The following is a 19,225-nucleotide window of genomic DNA, read 5'->3' on the forward strand; positions in this document are numbered from 1 at the left end:
TGAGGGGTCTGGAGACCAAGTCCTATGAGGAAAGGTTGAAGGAGCTGGGGATGTTTAGCCTGGAGAGGAGGTGGCTGAGAGGTGATATGATCACCATCTTCAAGTACTTGAAGGGTTGTCATATAGAGGATGGTGTGGAATCGGTGTGGAAAAGTGGCCCCAGAAGGTAGGACCAGAACCAATGGGTTGAAATTAAATCCAAAGAGTTTCCGGCTCAACATTAGGAAGAACTTTCTGACCATTAGAGTAGTTCCTTAGTGGAACAGGCTTCCTCAGGAGGTGGTGGGTACTCCTTTCTTGCAGGTTTTTAAGCAGAGGCTAGATGGCCATCTGACAGCAATGAAGATCCTGTGAATTTAGGGGGAGGTATCTGTGAGTTTCCTGCATTGTGCGGGGGGTTGGACTAGATGACCCTGGAGATACTTTCCAACTCTATGATTCTAACTCATGATGTTTCATGAAAGCAGACGTTATTACTGATTTCTGAGCTACAGAGTGAGACCTCTTTCCCCCAGAAAGGAGAGAAACTATATGATCCAAAAGATTTCCAAGGACTGATCTCATACCGTGGTTTGCCTTGTGAATTGTGCCAATGGGTCTACCTTTGAATATTGTTCTGAAACTACAGCTGGTCCAGAATAGAAACATAAAGTCCGGGGGGGGGGGGGGTAGAATTTAATAGACTAATACTGGAATTTTAATTTTCTGCATTTATTTTGTGTATTATAAGGTTACACTGTGTTTTTTTTTAATAATAATAATACATTTTCTGTTTTCAAACGTTTTGCTGCTTTACCAGAGGTCTAGGGAGGTCTATCTGCCCAAATCATAGCCATTTGTTTAATCCACTAGTTTAAAACTATATTCTTAAAGAGGGTTTTCTCCCTGACATGAAAATACCAGGAACAGGAAATTACACACTCCAAATCATTATGATTTCATTGTTTTGTTACCAAATATTCAGATTGGGTTTTTAAAAAATTACTGATAGAACTTAATGTACTTTGTTATTGTGTTTTATGGTTAGTAGTTTCTGATCACAGGTTTGTTGTTGGTCTTCTTCAGATATTGTGAGGTTTTGCCAAGTAACACTTAGTCTTCTACTTATGAAAGCATAGGTGAAGCTTTATTGATATGTTACTAGTTCAGACCTTTCCCTACAGACATCTTGCCAGAAGTGAAACTAAAACCTACGAACAGTATTAAGTAATTTCCCAAAAGCACAGGCTTTCCCTCCCCCCAGAACTTCAAAGACATAATTCTTCATTTAGCAACTAACAGTGCACTCATCTACTTATCATGGAGACGCAGAGGACATTTCCAGCCTCTACCTCTAGATGGTGTAAAGGAAGGAGGGGGGAGGCCCTGCATTCCCAGGCAGCTACTAAGGGCTTCAGTGTGAGAGACAAAACAACCTTACACAAACCATTCCAATAACAGTACACATGACCCCATAACAGCCAGAAGTGATAGTTATGTTGTATGTAAAAACATTCAGGAAGAAAAATAACATGACAAGAGACATACTATGGATTCTGACATATATGCAATACCAGATACTTCAAATATTCTTATTTTCAGTTAAAGCTTAAGGATTTACTTTTCAGTCTTTACTTTTGTCTCTGTTTTTATGTTGCCTGACTACTTTCTGCCGCAGTGACTCCTGTACTACCTGTAATAGACAAGAGATCCTACCACCATCCTATCTATAGATGATATATGACATCTAAGTGCAGTGGAAGCAGAAATAAGCAAGGAATCCTTTGTGCAAAGAAACAAATCCAAAACAGTGCATTCTGAACACAACTCATGCTGAGAAGGCAGCCATGTAAACTAGTCCTTGTTTTTCAGAGGGAAGCCAAATGACAGGCAACTGGAAAGTGGGAGAAGTAGAGGTCAACTGTCAAGCATGTGGGTTCAATGACGAGTCGAAGTTGCTACAAAGACTACGTTTATTGATAGACAGATACTTTGGCCAAAGCCATTCCTTGAGAAGAATGAAACTGATACATTGATACAAAACTCTTAAGGCCTACTTCAAAGGGATTCCAAGGGTGGGGGACGTGGGAGAGCATTCACACATAAAATATTAAAACTGCTTACATTCTCAGGGCGTTATCAGACATTTGTCCTTGCTATGCCGAGATGGCTCATCCTCCCAGAGGAGAATACATGGGAAGATGCTGATTACTTCGTTCCCTTCACACTACTAATTTAACAGCCATAAAGCGGGATGAAAGCCAGGAAGGAATAATAAAACAACATTTGGTTTTCGAGGACATTTCCCAGACCTGCCTCTGGCAAGGCCCTAAAACAATTAGTTATTGATCAGAATTAGCCATGCTTGACAAACAAGTTCTCCTAACCATATGCTCTTGCTGCAGAGCCCAACATTGCAGGTAGCAAATATTACCATTAAATGTTGCTGGTACCAGTCTTCCCTCTAAGCAGAGTTAGTGTGACCTAGCTCACAGTTTTTTAGCCTCTGGCTCACAAACGTTTGTCTTAGCTCAAGAAGGATGGTCCCAGAGAAAGCTAATTCATGCATCAACCAAATTGTTCGCTCACAACTTTAATGCTAGTAGCTCACAAAGTAGATTTTTGCTCACAAGTCTCCACAACTTAGAGGGAGCATTGACTGGCACTGCTCTCTACTTAAAACTTCTTCAATTTAGCTTAATGATCAATGCTAACCAGTAAATGATGTTCCTGGGAAAGTTTCCACATTCCATGTAAATTACACCTTAAATTCCTACTACAAAATGACTGTTGGAAATATATCACACATGGTGGTAAGAACTATCAGGAGTAAACTTTTTTCACAGCTTAAATAGTATAATTAAACCCAATTACGTTTTAATAAGCCAATGAAATTCTCTCTGGCTTTTGAGAACTCTTCTGAGACTAGCAGTACAAATCCAAAACAGAGTTGCACCATTCTAAACCCACTTATTTCAATGGATTTAGAAGGTGTGACTGTATTTAGGATCACACCATTAAATTCTTCCATCACTTTTGGTATTCATACAGAATTTTAAAAAATACAGAATAATGGCCCAAAGCAGAGAGGACAAATCTACAATAAGGTACATATAAGATTACTTTTTTAGTATTTAGTGTAAGCACTGGAACAGTCTTTTGAACTCAGCTCACAACATTTATGTATTAACTGGTTGCACCATCAGTGGGCTAAGAACTACCTCTGAAACAAGAAACAGGAAGCAGCATTCCAGGGTCTAGCACTGATGTGCAGGCAACACAAGTGGTAAAAATGTGAAAGATGCTGTTTGCAATTAGCGTCATGCTGCTGCAGCTGCTGCTCACATAGCCACCACTAGAACTCTGGAAATTGCCTACAGCACTGGCTATATCTGCTTTGGCCAATGCACTTGTAAGCATCATTAACAGAAGTGGTATATCCTTATAGCTATGCCTAGCATGTATTCTTGTAACCTCTGAGATGAACATATTGTGCCAATTCTGCATTTAGGCACTTTAGACAAACACACAGGCTGCAGACATTTTGTGGTATGTTGGGAGATTTCTTGCACTTAGTATATTTTAAATTTAGATTTGTAAGCTGCCTTGAGACAGAAATATTTTAATTAAATACATTGAGCAGTCTCTAGTTAGTATGGTGTGGTTCTTTCATTTGTCCAGAATTGGACTGCAGAGGACAAATCTACAGTCCTTCATATCACCAGTTCAAGACACACCTACTGGTTTTCTGCACTGCCTATTTGTATGCCGGTATACAAAGAAAAGAGAGATAGCATTTTCTTTATTTCTGAGTTCTACTAAACATGGAAGAAAAGCAATACAAAAGCCTTATCATCACACAGGAATATCTCATAAGATGCAATGCTGGTGTAAAAAAAAAAAAGTTAGTCAAGTGCAAATAGGATTACTCAAAATTTAAATCACTGTTACATGAAGACAACAAATGTTAACTTTTCATTAAAGTAGCAAAAGCACAAATTTCAAAACTAAGTGAAAAAGCTGACCAAAGAAAATTGTTATCTATCTAGTAGTGCTAATACCGTATCACCTATTTTCTTTAGCCAACTTTGTCATGGTTTTCTTTGTCCAGATTCCATAGATAGAGGTGGATGATTCATTACTAATCAAGTGTATCTAATATCAGTCTCAAATTGCCTGATTACATTTTATTAGCATGATTTTTCATATGGTCAGCTGCAGTCCACAGGGACCAGTATTATGACTGATAACATTTTCCCAGGGTTCTCCCACACCCCTTGGAAGAAGATATGCTATTCTTTCTATCTAATATTAGAATAGCATCACTGGTGGAATAGTCCAATTTATTAATTTGCTTATAATCTTTAACAAAGCATTCAAATTTGATGCCTGAATGGAGACAAGACAAGTAGAAGTACAAAAGAGATTATGGCCAAAACTTGCCATTGTTTTGTCACTCTTACTTTGTGCGACTTCTTACTGTAGCCGAGCCACAGACAGCTTCTCCCTGTGGAAAGAAAAGAAGATGAATAGCAGCTCATTTTTCATGGTATGTGTCACTGTGGCATTCTTGCATATCACTGCAGTAACCCCCTTGACAAGTTTCAATTTTTCAAGCATATTTTCTAATATATACTTTCAATCCTCATATGCTATTATTGAATTTCTGACAGGGAATCTGTTTAATCTAAGCAGCATTCATTTCTGTAAAATACAAAGGAAAGTGACCTATTACTACGGCTATGTGTAAATGGCTTGCCACTGTTCCATTATCGCATATACTGTTTAGTTCATTGTCTATAACAATGGGTATCAGTTGGATTTTATTTTATTAAGAAAAGTCAGCCCCAATCAAATAAATAGTTCAATATTGATAATACAATTTTGAAAAGAAGTCAAAGGTTTTATTCTGCTAGGCTTCTCTTTTAGACATTGGTTCCATTGGGCTTGTAAAGTCCTTCCTCCCATTTGATTTTGTTCTGCTGGTAGGAGAGGTATTGCCAACAGGAGAATTGTATGCTGAACTTTTGTTGTTAAAATGTATTGATTGGCAATAAGGAACATTTGTTCATCACTGGATTGCTATTATTAATATAACAAAATTCATCTGATGAAGATTATCAAAATGTCAGCAAGACCTAGCAGCTGTGTCTTGACTCTTCTGACTCTTCTAAAAAGTGTTTACTTGTTAAAGTTAATTTTAAATGTTATGGATTTATGGCTGGACTTTTGATTTGTTTTAAGCGATTTTTCACTGCTGTGAACATTGCCATCTACATATAACCAATATTCAGGAGTCACTTTGATGGCCCAGAGAAATTGATCTTATTCCCTTGATTGATTGTGTACTTGCTACCACTTTTGTGTGGTTGATGAACTGTTACATTGTTGTATGTTTGCCACTTTGACTATAATAATATCACACCAGTTTAAGTAAAAATATCTTTATTGTTATGTTAGCATCTATACTGGGATATAATTTATTTTAAGATTCTCTGGTTTAACACTAGTTCTGTTGGGCTTGTCACACTGACTTGTGTTTTTTCTGGGATTCCTGGGTTCTACTTTGGTTCTGTTGGGCTTGTGTTGAATCTTGGCTAGTGGTTATTGCAAGCATGCCTCTTCATTTTTGCCCTGGAAAAAAAACACCACTGTTTATCTTCCATTGGAAACAATGGAGAATGGATGAGGTACCTTCTTTAGGGGGCCACAGAACTGGACCCCCAACTCCATCTTCTTCAGACTTTGGGATTCTTCTATGGACAGGTGCCAGCAGCTCTGCCACAATTTTGTTGCCTCTAACTTAAAAGTCAGGCCCCTCTAGAGCCCCAGATAGGTTCCCAGTAGGCTATAATGGAGCCAAATGTTTTTGAATTCCTGAATAAAGCCCAGATCAGAATACCATACCAGTAATGGGATCATTCAGCTCCAATATATCTGAATAAAAAATACCAATTTTAATTATGCACATCCCTACTTATTCCAAAAGAGAAGCCAAATAATTACTTCTCATCCATTATCCCTATAAAGAAAAGGAACTATATCTAACTGCATAATGACAGCTCAAATTAAATAAAATAATCCCCCCTCCAAGCAATGGCATCTCTGTTTCGTCTTAATTTGATAAGTCCCAGCATCAACTTATAGACAAGCCTGCCTACACAGGAGGCTGAGATCAGACATTTGCCAAAGCTCCAAAACTGGCCCCATGGACCTCCATTCTTACTTTGCACAGAACACTCCAGAAGATGAACAGTTCGAAACAACTACCATTGCCCTGCCCTTTGCTATAAAACAAGCCTTGTCCAAGAGCCCTAATTTTTAAAAAAAGAATCAGCATACATAGCTTTGTTTTTAAAATGGATACACAGCCAACAGACACAATTGAAAGCAAGTAAGTTGTTAGAAATCATCAGTAACACTGAAAATACAACAAGCCCCACTGAGAAAGTCTAGATCAAGTACAAGAGAGAAGACGTGGCCAGCACTGTTCTTTTGTGAATCAGTCTGTCTTCCTTTCTTTTAGCTTAGAAATGCAAAAGCCTGCAGAAAGGGGCATAGGAAAGCATGCTGTATAGAGATTTATGAAGATGCAAAGGATGCCCTAAGATTGATAGCCATTGAGTTTGCAGACAGAAAATTAGTCTTCTGTTTCTCTTAGCAAGTAGGAACTGGGTGCATAAATCTGCTTCTGCTTTCTTCCCTAGCCACAATGTGATTACAACCTTCATTGAATGAAAAAGGAAATCACCAATAAATTATGAAAACATTAAGCACAGCATTTAATTCTCTTCTGCACAAAACTACAGATCTTATTGTGGTGTTTGTGTCTTCTGATTTTGTTTTCTGAAACATTGTTTCCTCATTTTCAATTCTGCAGATCTATCAGTTCATTAGTATAAATGTTTAAGATCTCAAGTGTCATATACATTTTCTGTTCCTGCTATTAAAGGATTTAAAAATCCCATTTGTTCATTTGAGTCCAATTATCAGTTCTTTGTAGACTTTTTTTTTAAATCATCCTGTAAATTTATTTTGCTTTTTAAATGGCACTTTGCTTAAGCATAAAGCAAATGGCAAGACTACTTAACCCTGTTTTACATGTAGTTCTATCAAATGCGCAAGTTCTGCTTTGAACCAACTACAACAAAATGCACATTGACTATATAACTGAAAGTATTTCCTGAACCAAACAGAAAGCAGCTGTTTATCCAAGAAATAAACTGGAAAGGGGTCAACATTATAGTTGGTTAGGATATCATGTGGCACTACAGTTCCTTTCCTTTAGCTTAGTTGTCTGTAAATACAAATTATGTTTTCATTTTTGTTTATGAGGTAGGTGAGAGGACTGTTTGGCTGTCCTTATTCAGTCCTACATAGGAACAAAGAGCTAGTTAAATATGTCCAGGCTCTTTGAGAATACTAAAATCCAACTTTAGTTCCATTAATAACATTTTGCTTTCTGATATGATGAGGCGTTTATTCTCACTTTCTTATCCAGCACTCTCATGCTGTACTCACCAGCTTTATCAAAGCAAGACAAAAAGCCTTAAAAACCCATCAAGGACTTTTCAGTATGATTAATAGCACAAAGCCCTGAGCATACAAGCAAAATAAACATTAAGTTATTATGTGTATGCTTTTGAGCATAATTAACAGTGCATTCCTAACAAGAGTTACATCCTTCTTAACCCAGCTCTGAATAGTTACATACCAATGCAGGTAACAAATCATAGACTTAACAGAAAAAATACAAATTATGCTAATGTGTAATGAAGTTTCAGCTGTTCTTTTAAATTTAAAAATACATATATTTGGAATTTTGACCAAAGAAGTGACAAGGAAGTCTGTCTCTAGTGCAAGAGTCATGTCCAGTAGCACCTTGTTAAAGGATAGAAATGTTTTAAATAAATAAATTCTGTTGCACTGATCATTCAAACTAGCTGCATGTATAAGAACACACACAAGCAGTCAAGAAGGAAGAAGAAGGAAGGAACAAAGGTCTTTTGAGTCCTATCAGAATCCTTCAATTCTCTGACTGGACTCTAAATGATCTTTAGGATGATTTACTAGAGGTCTATGCAGTTTCAGTGCTGTCCCCCCCCCCATCCCCATTTAAATCTACCTGTAGATTAGGTTTTTACAACTGTGAACATTGATCTAGGTTATTATTTTAAAAAATATATTTTAAAAAATTAAAAATGGAGAGCCAGTTTGGTGTAGCAGTTAAGTGTGCAGACTCTTATCTGAGAGAACCCCAGATTTGATTCCCCACTCCTCCATTTGCACCTGCTAACATGGCCTTGGGTCAGCCATAGCTCTGGCAGAGGTTGTCCTTGAAAGGGCAGCTGCTGTGAGAGCCCTCTCCAGCCCCACTCACCTCACAGGGGGTCTGTTGTGGGGGAGGAAGGTAAAGGAGATTGTGAGCCGCTCTGAGACTCTTCGGAGTGGAGGGCAGGATATAAATCCAATATCTTCATCTTCTAAAAATCAAGCATCTTTTCTTGTCAAATTTGAAGAATTAACAATGACTGGAAAAATATCTTCTGACACTGAATTTCTAAATGAGTTGTCTAGAAATACTAACCACTCAGATGTCTCTTCAAATAAAAAGTCTTTGCAAGTTACTGTTTTAAAACAAATATTGACGTGGATCCAGTGACCTGTCAAAAGAAGGGACACCAATTTCCCCTGCATTCTCCTGTTCCCAGCAGTCCCTTTCAAATCAGCTGAAAGATGAGTCCTGAAGTTGCAAGACCCAAGCAAACAGCCCAACATGACTACAGGGAGAAAGGGTCAAAATCACTGCATCCTCTCTCTCCTGAAAGTACAGACCAACCTGTGAAAGGAAGAATGGAAAATGCTACTTCCTCAATGCAGCCCTTCCAACCCATATGACTGTTTGTTCATGCAGATGTCATAACAGGGGTCCCATTCCCCTGGTGGGAGTGGAGGATCACATGCCCTGCATCTGTTGCTCACTGCCACTTTGAGCAGTGGTGAGAAAAAATGTTTAAAAAAAAAAACCCTGCAGTGAAACATAAACGGTTCCTAGAGCTACTTATATCACTTTCCTTTAAAAAAAAACCAGGAAGTGAGGTGGCACCACAACTGACATCATATCCCCATTCACAATCCTCCCACCAGTTTTCAGGTCTGGTAACCCTTCCCTTTAATAATATTTCAAAATGAACAGGTACAGGAGAGAAACATTGGTGAATATTCACATCTGCCAGCACATTCCAGTGATGTTTCTCGGGATCCAAAGTGCACTCTATGCAAAAAGTTATATGCTGCTTAAGTAAATATTGTTGTTGGCTTTTTTAAAAAGAATGAAACTTTAACTAAAAAAAAATTTGAAAACGGGGAAAGTATTAGACAATAATATGCACTATTTCCTTTAAATGATCATAACTGTGTTTAATCATCTGGGCAAAATGTTCTTGGATAAAATAAGAAGCAACTTGCATATTTTACTGTCAAAGCCCACAGCATTGCTTCCAAGGTCTTGCTTTTAGTGTCTACCTTTTAACTCACAACGAAGCTCACTTTAATAGATTGCACCATAGTAACATTTGCAAAATTATGAACAATTATACCTATTGGATATCTTTCATCTTCCTAATGCTGTCAGGTATACCAAAGTACTTTAAAATAGAAATTGTTTCTAATTTCCTTCTAATTTTAACTTTAGAATTACATAATCAGGTAGCAAAAAAATTATATGTTCTACATGCTACATAGTTCAGAAGCTCAGTAGCGGATGCAAGGTGCTATCTGCCAGAAACAAGGTCCAATGAACAAAAGCTCTTTAAAAATAAATGGAGACTATGCAGGAGTCAATTTCATTTAAGAAATAAATAGGATATCAAGGAGATAAATGGGATACAATAAATGAAAAATAAATCAGGAATTCTACAATAAACTGTTGTATATATGTTTAGAATTGTGTCTATAAGCTGGAGTTCTTGCCTGGCTCATTGGGGCCAAAAGGACTGAGCTTGGGGACTCAGGAACAATAGACAGTAAGATCCAAATTCCTGCTGCCCAGCTCCAATCAAGAACCCCTGGCTGGTTTGAATGGTCCACTCAACGGCTAGCGTGTGAACTTTGGGTGTGTATATAGCTGGCCCTGTGGCCCCAGTCTTCAGTCTTCTTAGGCAGCACTATACCATGCTGTATTCAATAAAAGAGTTCGATGTGACTAGCCCAAAGCGATGGGAAACCTGGTTGGAATGACTGGAGAACTTCATCCACTATCATAAGGTTGTGGGGGATAAGAAGAAATCGCTACTCCTCAGCTTGTGCGGGATGAACACCCAGGAGCTAGCACAGGGACTAATGGTGTCCACCCTCCTCAAGGATGTCTCCTTCGTGGACATCACCGCTGCCCTAACGGCCCATTTCACACCACAGCTGTCAGTCTTGACCCGTCACTTCAACTTCTCCAAGCACCAAAGTCCTCGTAACTTTTTAGCAGATGCGCTCTCCCGACTCCTGCAACACAATAGTCAAAAGGAAGAAGTAATAGACTCATTGACCTCTCCTTCCCACCTCGGAGAGGCTGTAACTACGAGGTCTCAGAAACTCCACTTGCAAGCGGAGGAACATTGGGGGGAAAGGCTAAAGGTGGCCATCAAAGCCGAGGGCGAGAGCCAGCCCAAGGAAGTGTGCTGATGAGAAGGGGTGTTTTGGTACAAAGATGAGAAACTGTATGTACCAGAGAGCTTACACAAGATTTTGCAACATTGTCACAATAATAAGACTGCTGGGCATTTTGGGTATGTTAAGACCCTGCATTTAATAAATTGGCAATTTTGGTGGCTGTTTATGAAGGACATCTCCGAGTACATGGCATCCTGTCCAATTTTGTAATGGCCAAATGAAGGGGGGGGGACCTCCTGTCAAGCATGAGATTTCAAAATAACCAGTCCTTGGAATTTGAAATAAAGTTTGGTTTATTGATAATCCATGTGGCTCAGCCGAGCTAGGTATTGGAACTGATACTTTGTAACATCAGAGTACATGCTTTAAAATGGCACATCAAAGGTTCTATAAACAATTCTACATTCACGTGTGAAATTCACACACTACACTCCTTACCTATATTACGGCTAGCACATCCTGGGTCCAGGCTTGGCTGGGCCAGGGAACAAGTCCCAGGAGGTCTTATCTTTAAAGAAGACATTCCTGCATTTGTTAGTAAAAGCAAAAGAAGCAAAGGAGGCGGTTTGCTACTTTGATGTGCCTGGGTTTAATTCATGGTTAGTAACTATTCTATGGCCTGACAATTACAACAAAGAGTGAATATACAATACTTGACATGCTGCCCCCCCCCCCCCTAAGCTCAGGGTTTGTCTGGGTGCAGCAGGTAAAAAATTTTTGAGGAGAAGGGGGGCCTGGAGATTGGATGCTTTCACCCATTCATCACAACTGGGGGGAAATACTTCCAACGTACTAGGAAGTACAGTACCCCCCTTTTTTCTCTCACATCCAATATCTCCTGCACCTCATGATGACTCTGACCCTTCACTTGAATAGGTTTAGGCTCTGGGAAGCGAGGGTGCCAGCTCGTAGCCCCTGGATCTCGCTGAAGAAGGCTGCAATGGAAAAAAGGATGGATTTTACTAAACAGTTTTAGCAATTCCAACTCCACTGTCACTTTATTTATCACCCTCTTTATTTTGAATGGCCCCAGATATTTGTAAGTGAGCTTCCTGGACGTTTGTGGTAATGTCAAGTCGGCAGATTCAATAACGAGTCTTTGTTGTAACAAAGTAACTAGTTTATTGATATCATGGTTCTCGACTACAGTGAGATTGAAAGACTAAAGATCATACAGTAGAATGAATCATATAAGGTATACTTCAAAGGGATTCTTGAGGGAGGGGTACTATGCTGGGCACATTCACACATTGATGTTACAATTTCTTTCTCAGACCTGCTTTGGCCTTGAGCATCTCTTGGCTCCAACCTCCCCCAATGCCCAGCCTGAGAAGGCCCGATAAACTCTTTCACATATTCCCATTTCAAAGCAAAACTACATAACAAAGGAAAAGAGGGGGTGAGGAGAGTTCAAGCTAGCAGCGTTGGAATACAGTATGGCTTTACCCAGGATGCTTTTCTCCTGAACCAAAGATTGAGTGCAGGCCTGACCCAAGTTAAGAGCAGACTTGACAGGTAAAGGCAAGTTCTTTGTAGACAGGAATACAGTTTCTCCTACTTTAAAATCCCATTCTAGGGTATATTTTTTGTCATAATGTGCTTTATAGTCCTGTTTGGCCATTACCAGGTTTTCTTGGATTATAGCCCACCCCTTCCCCAGGGTCTTCCACCATTGCTGACAAGAGGTGGGAAGTTTGTCCCCACTGCCATTGGGCAACAGTGGGAATGGTTTCCCCTCATAACCATTCATAATTTTGAAGGGAGTTGCTTTGGTTGATTTATGGAGACTATTATTGTACCCATATTCTGCAAACGGCAGCAGTTCCACCCAGTTAGTCTGTTGATAGTTCACATAGCACCGTAAATACTGTTCTAGAAGCGCGTTTACACATTCCATCTGCCTGTCCATCTGAGGGTGATAGGCAGAACTCAACCCCTGCTCCATGCCTGTTAGTTTGCAAAATTCCCGCCAGAAGTTGGCAACGAATTTCGAGCCGCAGTTGCTAATGACCTTATCGGGGAATGAGTGGACCTTGACAATGTGTTGGAAAAACAAATATGCAAGCTTCTTTGCTGTAGGCAATTTCTTACAGGGAATGAAATGTGTCTGCTTTGAGAAAGTATCTACTACCACCAATATTACGGTTCTGCCCTGAGAAGCCGGTAGTTCCACTATAAAGTCCATAGAGACCACAGACCAAGGGCGCTCTGCAGTGGGAGTGGGTTGAAGGAGGCCGGGAGGTTTCCCGCCTCACTTCTTGGCCATTATGCACACCGGGCAAGTGGTCACAAATTCTGAAATGTCTTCTTTCATTTGAGGCCACCAGAATTGTCTGTTGACCAGGTGTAACGTCTTTACATATCCAAAGTGACCAGATAGTTTATTACAATGACAGTGTTGTAAGACTTCTTGCCTCAGTGTTTTTGGAACATACAATTTCCCGTCGTGGTACCAAAAAAACCCTGTCCCTTTAGTTAGTCCTTTGGGTTTTCCCTTGCCTTCATGTTCAATCTCTTCGATCAGTCTATTGCCCCCCCACAGCTCTGGCGCTCCTCGTTTCTTCCCCGACCGGGTGGTCACGGCGCCCGCTATGGCACTGGGAGGGATGATGGAGTCCGCTACTTCCTCCCTCTGGCTCTTGTGTTGGGGCAGTCTAGACAGCGCGTCAGCCAAGAAATTTTTCGACCCAGGTATGTGTCTCAGGGTGAAGTCGAACTTTGCAAAGAACCCCACCCACCAAATTTGTTTCTCAGTTAGCTTTCTGCGGCCAGTCAGTGCCTCTAAGTTCTTATGGTCGGTCCAAATTTCAAATGGTACCCTCGCCCCCTCTAGCCAGGACCGCCATGTTTTTAATGCAAAAGTTACTGCAAACGCCTCTTTATCCCATACCGACCAATTGCGTTGCTCCTGTGAGAATTTTTTAGAAATGTAGGCACATGGTCGTAACCTCCCCTCCGAGTTTTTCTGCATCGATATGGCTCCCACAGCTACATCGGAGGAGTCGCATTGAACCACAAAGGGCTTAAGCTCATCGGGATGGGTCAACACAGGTTCACTTGTGAACAACCGTTTAAGTTTCTTGAACGCTTTTTGGCAGGCAGGGGTCCATGCCAGCTTCGTCCCCGATTTTTTTGCCTCAAGCCCCTTCCCTTTAGTCTTAAGCAAGTCTGTCAAACCATCCAACTCCAAATACTATATTGAAGGAGGAGGAGGGGGCGATCACGAACATCTCTACGTCCCAGTGATCTTCTATCCCCACCGGTACTCCCTGAGTTTCCTCCACACAAGGTTCTCCCCTCATTATGGACCCGTCCATTTGTTCGAATTGGATCAGGTGGGGTAGGGGTTTCTGTGCTATCCCCAGAGCATCCAGTGACTTTGGGGTGATAATCTCCCATGTGCACCCTGAGTCAATTAGGGCTCAGGCATGGATAAAGCGTTTAAGCTTTTGATTTAGCAATGTCAATGGTACAAAAAACAAAGATCCAGTTATTCTCACCCGCAACTGTGCCGTTAGATCTACTACCTGCCTCCTGGCACCTCTCAGTGCAGGTCATTCTCGTTTTCTGCCAGCTCTGTTTCCCACGACTCCTCACTTAAGTCATCCAGAATTATAGTATCCTCGTCTACCTCCATAGATGTTGCGATGCTCCCTCAAACCGATTCTTCTTCGGTCCCGCCGCAGTCGGCTTCAAGGTAAGTGGGGGGCTCGAGATTTCTTTGGGCAATTGGCCGCCAAGTGGCTTGGGTCGCCACATCGGAAGCATTTGCACACAGGGGGAGTTTTGGAGGTTCCCCTCTGGGCCACTCCCTTCTTCCCGTCTGTTTTAGCCCCTGATCGAGCCTCACGTCCCCCCTTTCTCCCTTGCTGCAGTTGGCGTTGGAGGGCCACCCGCTTCATATTGGTCTCCACCTCACCGGCCAGCTGTACCAATCCCACGAGTGTGGTAGGGCGGGCTTGCTGCAAGGCTCAGTCTAGTAGACTCGCGTTCAGCCCTCTCTGGAATGCTTCAATCTTCATCAACAACACTCCAACCTCGAACGTTGGCTGACTGTGCTCTGAAGTCAGCTGCATACTCCCGCACAGGTTTTGCCCCTTGTTGCATGCAGGGCCAGGGGGGAGGGGGAGCGGCAACCCCCCCCCCCCATCGACCCGCAAATGCTACCGGTGCAGAGACCCGAACCACCTGGTGGCCAACTGCCCGGAGCCCCCTCCCCGTGGGCCCCCCTGACCCCCAAGCCAGGGCCGGTGGGGGCCAAGAAACCAACCAGACCTAAGGAGCCGAGCCATAGCAGCACCGCTCTATCAATGGTGCTAGACGAAGATTCTATAATGCTGGAAGACCTGGGGGAGGAGCCCTGGGAAACCGAGCCGGCGGGAAACAGGAGTGACCTGCACTGATGGGTGCTTGACGGCAGGTCGTTGAAGTCACGACGATCACTGGGACTTGAAAATTTTCGTGATCGCCCCCTCCTCTTCCTTCGACCTGGTGCTCGGAGTAGGGTCTCTGGCCAGGCACCAACCGGACATCCAGTGGGGGGAACAGACCATAGACTTCAACGACAGGCGCTGCAAGTCTTACAGCTGGCAGGAGCAATGGGGCCCCAAAGCCCTGCCGAAAAACGAGAGGCTGTGCGTGTTAGTCGAAAAAGTCCAAACCATCCCTCGTGAGTACCGGGACCTACCGGGGGCATTTAGCGAGGTTGAGGCCGATGAACTACCCCCTACCGGGACATGGACTGCGCCATTGAACTAATCCCAGGCCAGTCCCTCCCCAAGACAAAGCTGTACTCCATGGGGTGGGCAGAGAAAGCGGAATTAAGGAAGTTCTTGGAGAAGAACCTCAAGCGGGGTTTCATCTGCCCCGCCACGGCACCTCACGCCGCCCCAGTCCTCTTCCGAAAGAAGAAGGAAGGGAGCCTTAGACTTTGTACTGACTTTCGTGGGATAAACAGGATTTCCATGTCTAACGCCTACCCGATTCCCTTAATTAAGGACTTATTAAGCACCGTCTCAGAAGGATCCATCTTTACCAAGCTGGACCTACGAGACGCCTATTTCCGAGTAAGAATTAAGGACGGGGATGAATGGAAGAGAGCTTTCAACACTCCTATGGGCCAGTTTGAGTACCTAGTGATGCCTTTCGGACTGCAAGGGGCCCCGGGGGTGTTTATGAACTTCATCAATGAAGTGCTGAGAGAGTACCTGTGCAAGGGGGTGATGGTGTACCTGGATGACATCATTATTTATTCCATAGACCTTCCCTCGCATGTGAAACTGGTGTGGAAGGTCCTGACCACCCTGTATCAGAACAAACTGTACGCTAAGCTGTCTAAATGCGAGTTCCATAAGGAGGAACTGGACTACCTAGGGTTCAGAGTATCCGGAAAGGGCTTAGCCATGGACCTGGCTAAAATACAAGCCGTACTAGACTGGGAACCCCTGAGGACACGTAGACAGCTACAATCGTTTCTCGGGTTTGCAAATTTCTATAGGTCGTTCATTCAGGGGTTGGCCAAAGTGGCCCTACCCCTCATGGACCTCCTAAAGACAAAGGGGAAGGGGCTGGACACTAAAAAGCCAGGTGTCAAACTAGTCTGGACCTGGGAGTGCCAGAAGGCGTTCGACACCCTTAAGAGACTGTTCACGAGCGAACCAGTGCTAGTGCACCCTAACAAGCTTAAACCTTTCGTGGTTCAATGTGATGCTTCCGACGTGGCCGTAGGAGCCATATTAATGCAGAAAGACGAGGGGGGCCAACTACGGCCATGCGCCTACATCTCTAAAAAATTTTCCCAAGAACAACACAATTGGTCAGTGTGTGACAAGGAAGCGTTCCCCGTAACTTTCGCATTAAAAACTTGGAGGTCCTGGTTGGAGGGGGCGCGGGTGCCATTCGAAATTTGGACGGACCATAAAAATTTGGAAACGCTCACGGGGCGCCGTAAGCTAACGGGGAAAGCAGATCCGATGGGCAGGCTTCTTTGCCAAATTTGACTTCACCCTGCGGCACATCCCCGGAGTGAAGAATTTTCTAGCCGACGCCCTCTTGAGGCTTCCGCAGCACTAAAGCCAGTGAGAGGAAGTAATAGACTCCTTAATACCCCCTGAAGCAGTGGCTGGAGTGGTGCAAACCCGGTCAAAAGCAAAACCCAAAGACCCAGATCCTTGGGGGGGGAATAGACTGATAGTGGAAAGCGAGAAGGAGGGAGAGAACCGACCAGATGGACTGCTGAAGGGCAAGGGGGGGTGGTTTCTGGTACTACGAAGGGAAACTGTACGTCCCTAAGAGCTTGCGGTTGGAAGTCTTACAACACTGCCACACTAACAAGCTCTCCGGTCACTTCGGTTACGTAAAGACCCTCCACCTGGTGAACCAGCAGTTTTGGTGGCCCCAAATGAAAAAGGGCATTTCTGATTTTGTGCAAACCTGCCCAACATGCCTCATGGCCAAAAGAAGGGGGGGCAACGTACCAGGGCAACTGCAACCCCTCCCCACGGCGGAGAGGCCCTGGTCAGTGGTGTCAGTGGACTTTATTGTAGAGCTGCCCCCCTCCCAGGGGCGGACAGTGATCCTTGTCCTGGTGGACACGTTCTCTAAGCAGGCTCACTTCGTTCTGTGCCACAAATTACCCACGGCTAAGGAATTGGCATACCTATTCTTCCTGCACATGGTCCGGGTCCACTCATTCCCCGATAAGGTCATTAGCGACCGCGGGCCACAGTTCATTGCCAACTTCTGGCGGGAGTTTTGCAAATTGGCAGGAATGAAGCAAGGACTGAGCTCAGCCTACCACCCACAGACCAATGGACAAAGTAAGCGGGTGAAAGGGCTTCTGGAGCAGTACCTAAGGTGCTATATAAATTTCCAACAGTCCAACTGGGTAGAGTTGCTACCGTTTGCAGAGTAAGGATATAACAACAGTCTTCACAGTTCCACTAAAATGACTCCCTTTCAGGCGGTTAATGGCTATGAGGGAAAGCAGTTCCCTTCGCTGCCAGGGGGGGCAGACGATTCTAAGCCCACAAACTGCCAGCAGTGGTGGGGCCGCCTGGAAAAGACTTGGAAAGTAATCCAGGAAACCCTGGAGGTGGCCAAAAGGGATTACAAAGCCCAGTTTGATAAAAAGCACAGCCCAAACTGGTATTTCAAAGTGGGGGAGACAGTGTTTCTTTCAACGAAGAACTTGCCATTGCCACAGACCTCCAAGAAACTAGCCTACAAGTTCCTGGGACCTTTTAAAATAAAGAGGGTGATCAACCAAGTGACTGTAGAACTGGACTTGCCCAAACTGTTTAGTAAAGTTCACCCTGTTTTCCATTGCAGCCTTTTGCATCGAGATCTGGGTGGGTCGAGGTGGCACCCTCATGGTCCGGAGCCCAAGCCCATCTTGGTGAAGGGGCAGAAGCACCATGGAAATCCTGGACTCTAAGATCCAATGGGGGGTGCTTTACTACTTGGTGCACTGGCGCTATTTCCCACCCAGCTGCGACGAATGGGTTAAAGCCTCTGATCTAAATGCTCCGCAACTGCTTAAGCAATTTTATCTACTGCACCCAGACAGACCCCGAGCAAGAGCTTGGGGGGGGGGGCAGTATGTCAGGCTCTGTTCATTAATACTATTGCCAAGTGCTGATAACTAACCTTATTGATCAACACCTAGATATGCTAACTAACACAGAGGCTGGGGTAGTGAAGTGGGAGGGGGGGGGGAGTAGAGAGTAGCTTCCCAGGAATATCAAAGGTTGCCTAGGCCTCTTTGAAGTAGAGAGTATGTGCCAGATTCTCACCTCCTCCCTAGAGGCAGCAAGGACATTGCCTCCGGGAAAATGTAACCACCAATGGAAAAGATAAGGGGAAACGTTGAGAAAATTCTCACATGCAAAAGCAACCTTTTGTTTTGGGAAATGGGGGGTAGAGGCAAGGGCTTTGATGTAGAATGTTAAATATCAATGATTCAAACTGATCTCCATCAGTTCCAATGTCTGCCAAGTTGGAGTAACTCTGAAGTATCCAATAAATGCAACTTTGTTTCAAAATACCAAGTCTGCTTACTTGTGAGCTTCAATGAACCCACGCCTGACAATACCCTATTTTGCCATTGATTTCAATGGTCCATAGAGTATAATTAGGCCATATATTCAGAAATAGCCTTTTATCTCCTGTATATACGGCTATTCCGAATACCGGTATTTGGAAATATACGGTATTCCGAATATTTTGGCCCCGTATATTTCCAAATCCGATTACCGTATTTTTCGGACCATAAGACACACTTCCCCCCCCCAAAAAAAGTGGGGGGGAGAGTGTGCGTCTTATGGAGCGAAGAGTGTACGCCAGCGAGGCTGAGGGGGGCGCTGCAGTGGGAGGCGAGGGGGAGGGGGATGGGTGGCACCGGTTCCCATTGGCTGCCTCTCCCTCTGCCGGTGGGCCGAGGCGTGGAGACGGAGCCTGGCCTTCCTTTTTGCCTGCCAGGTCTGCAGGAGGGCCGCCGCCGCTATAGTTGCGGGGGTGACCAGTGGAATCTGCCGGTTCAGGCAGGGGGACGGAGCCTGGCCTTACTTTTTGCCTGCCAGGT

This window comes from Heteronotia binoei, chromosome 21, assembly GCF_032191835.1.
Source record: "Heteronotia binoei isolate CCM8104 ecotype False Entrance Well chromosome 21, APGP_CSIRO_Hbin_v1, whole genome shotgun sequence".
Lineage (NCBI taxonomy): Eukaryota > Metazoa > Chordata > Lepidosauria > Squamata > Gekkonidae > Heteronotia > Heteronotia binoei.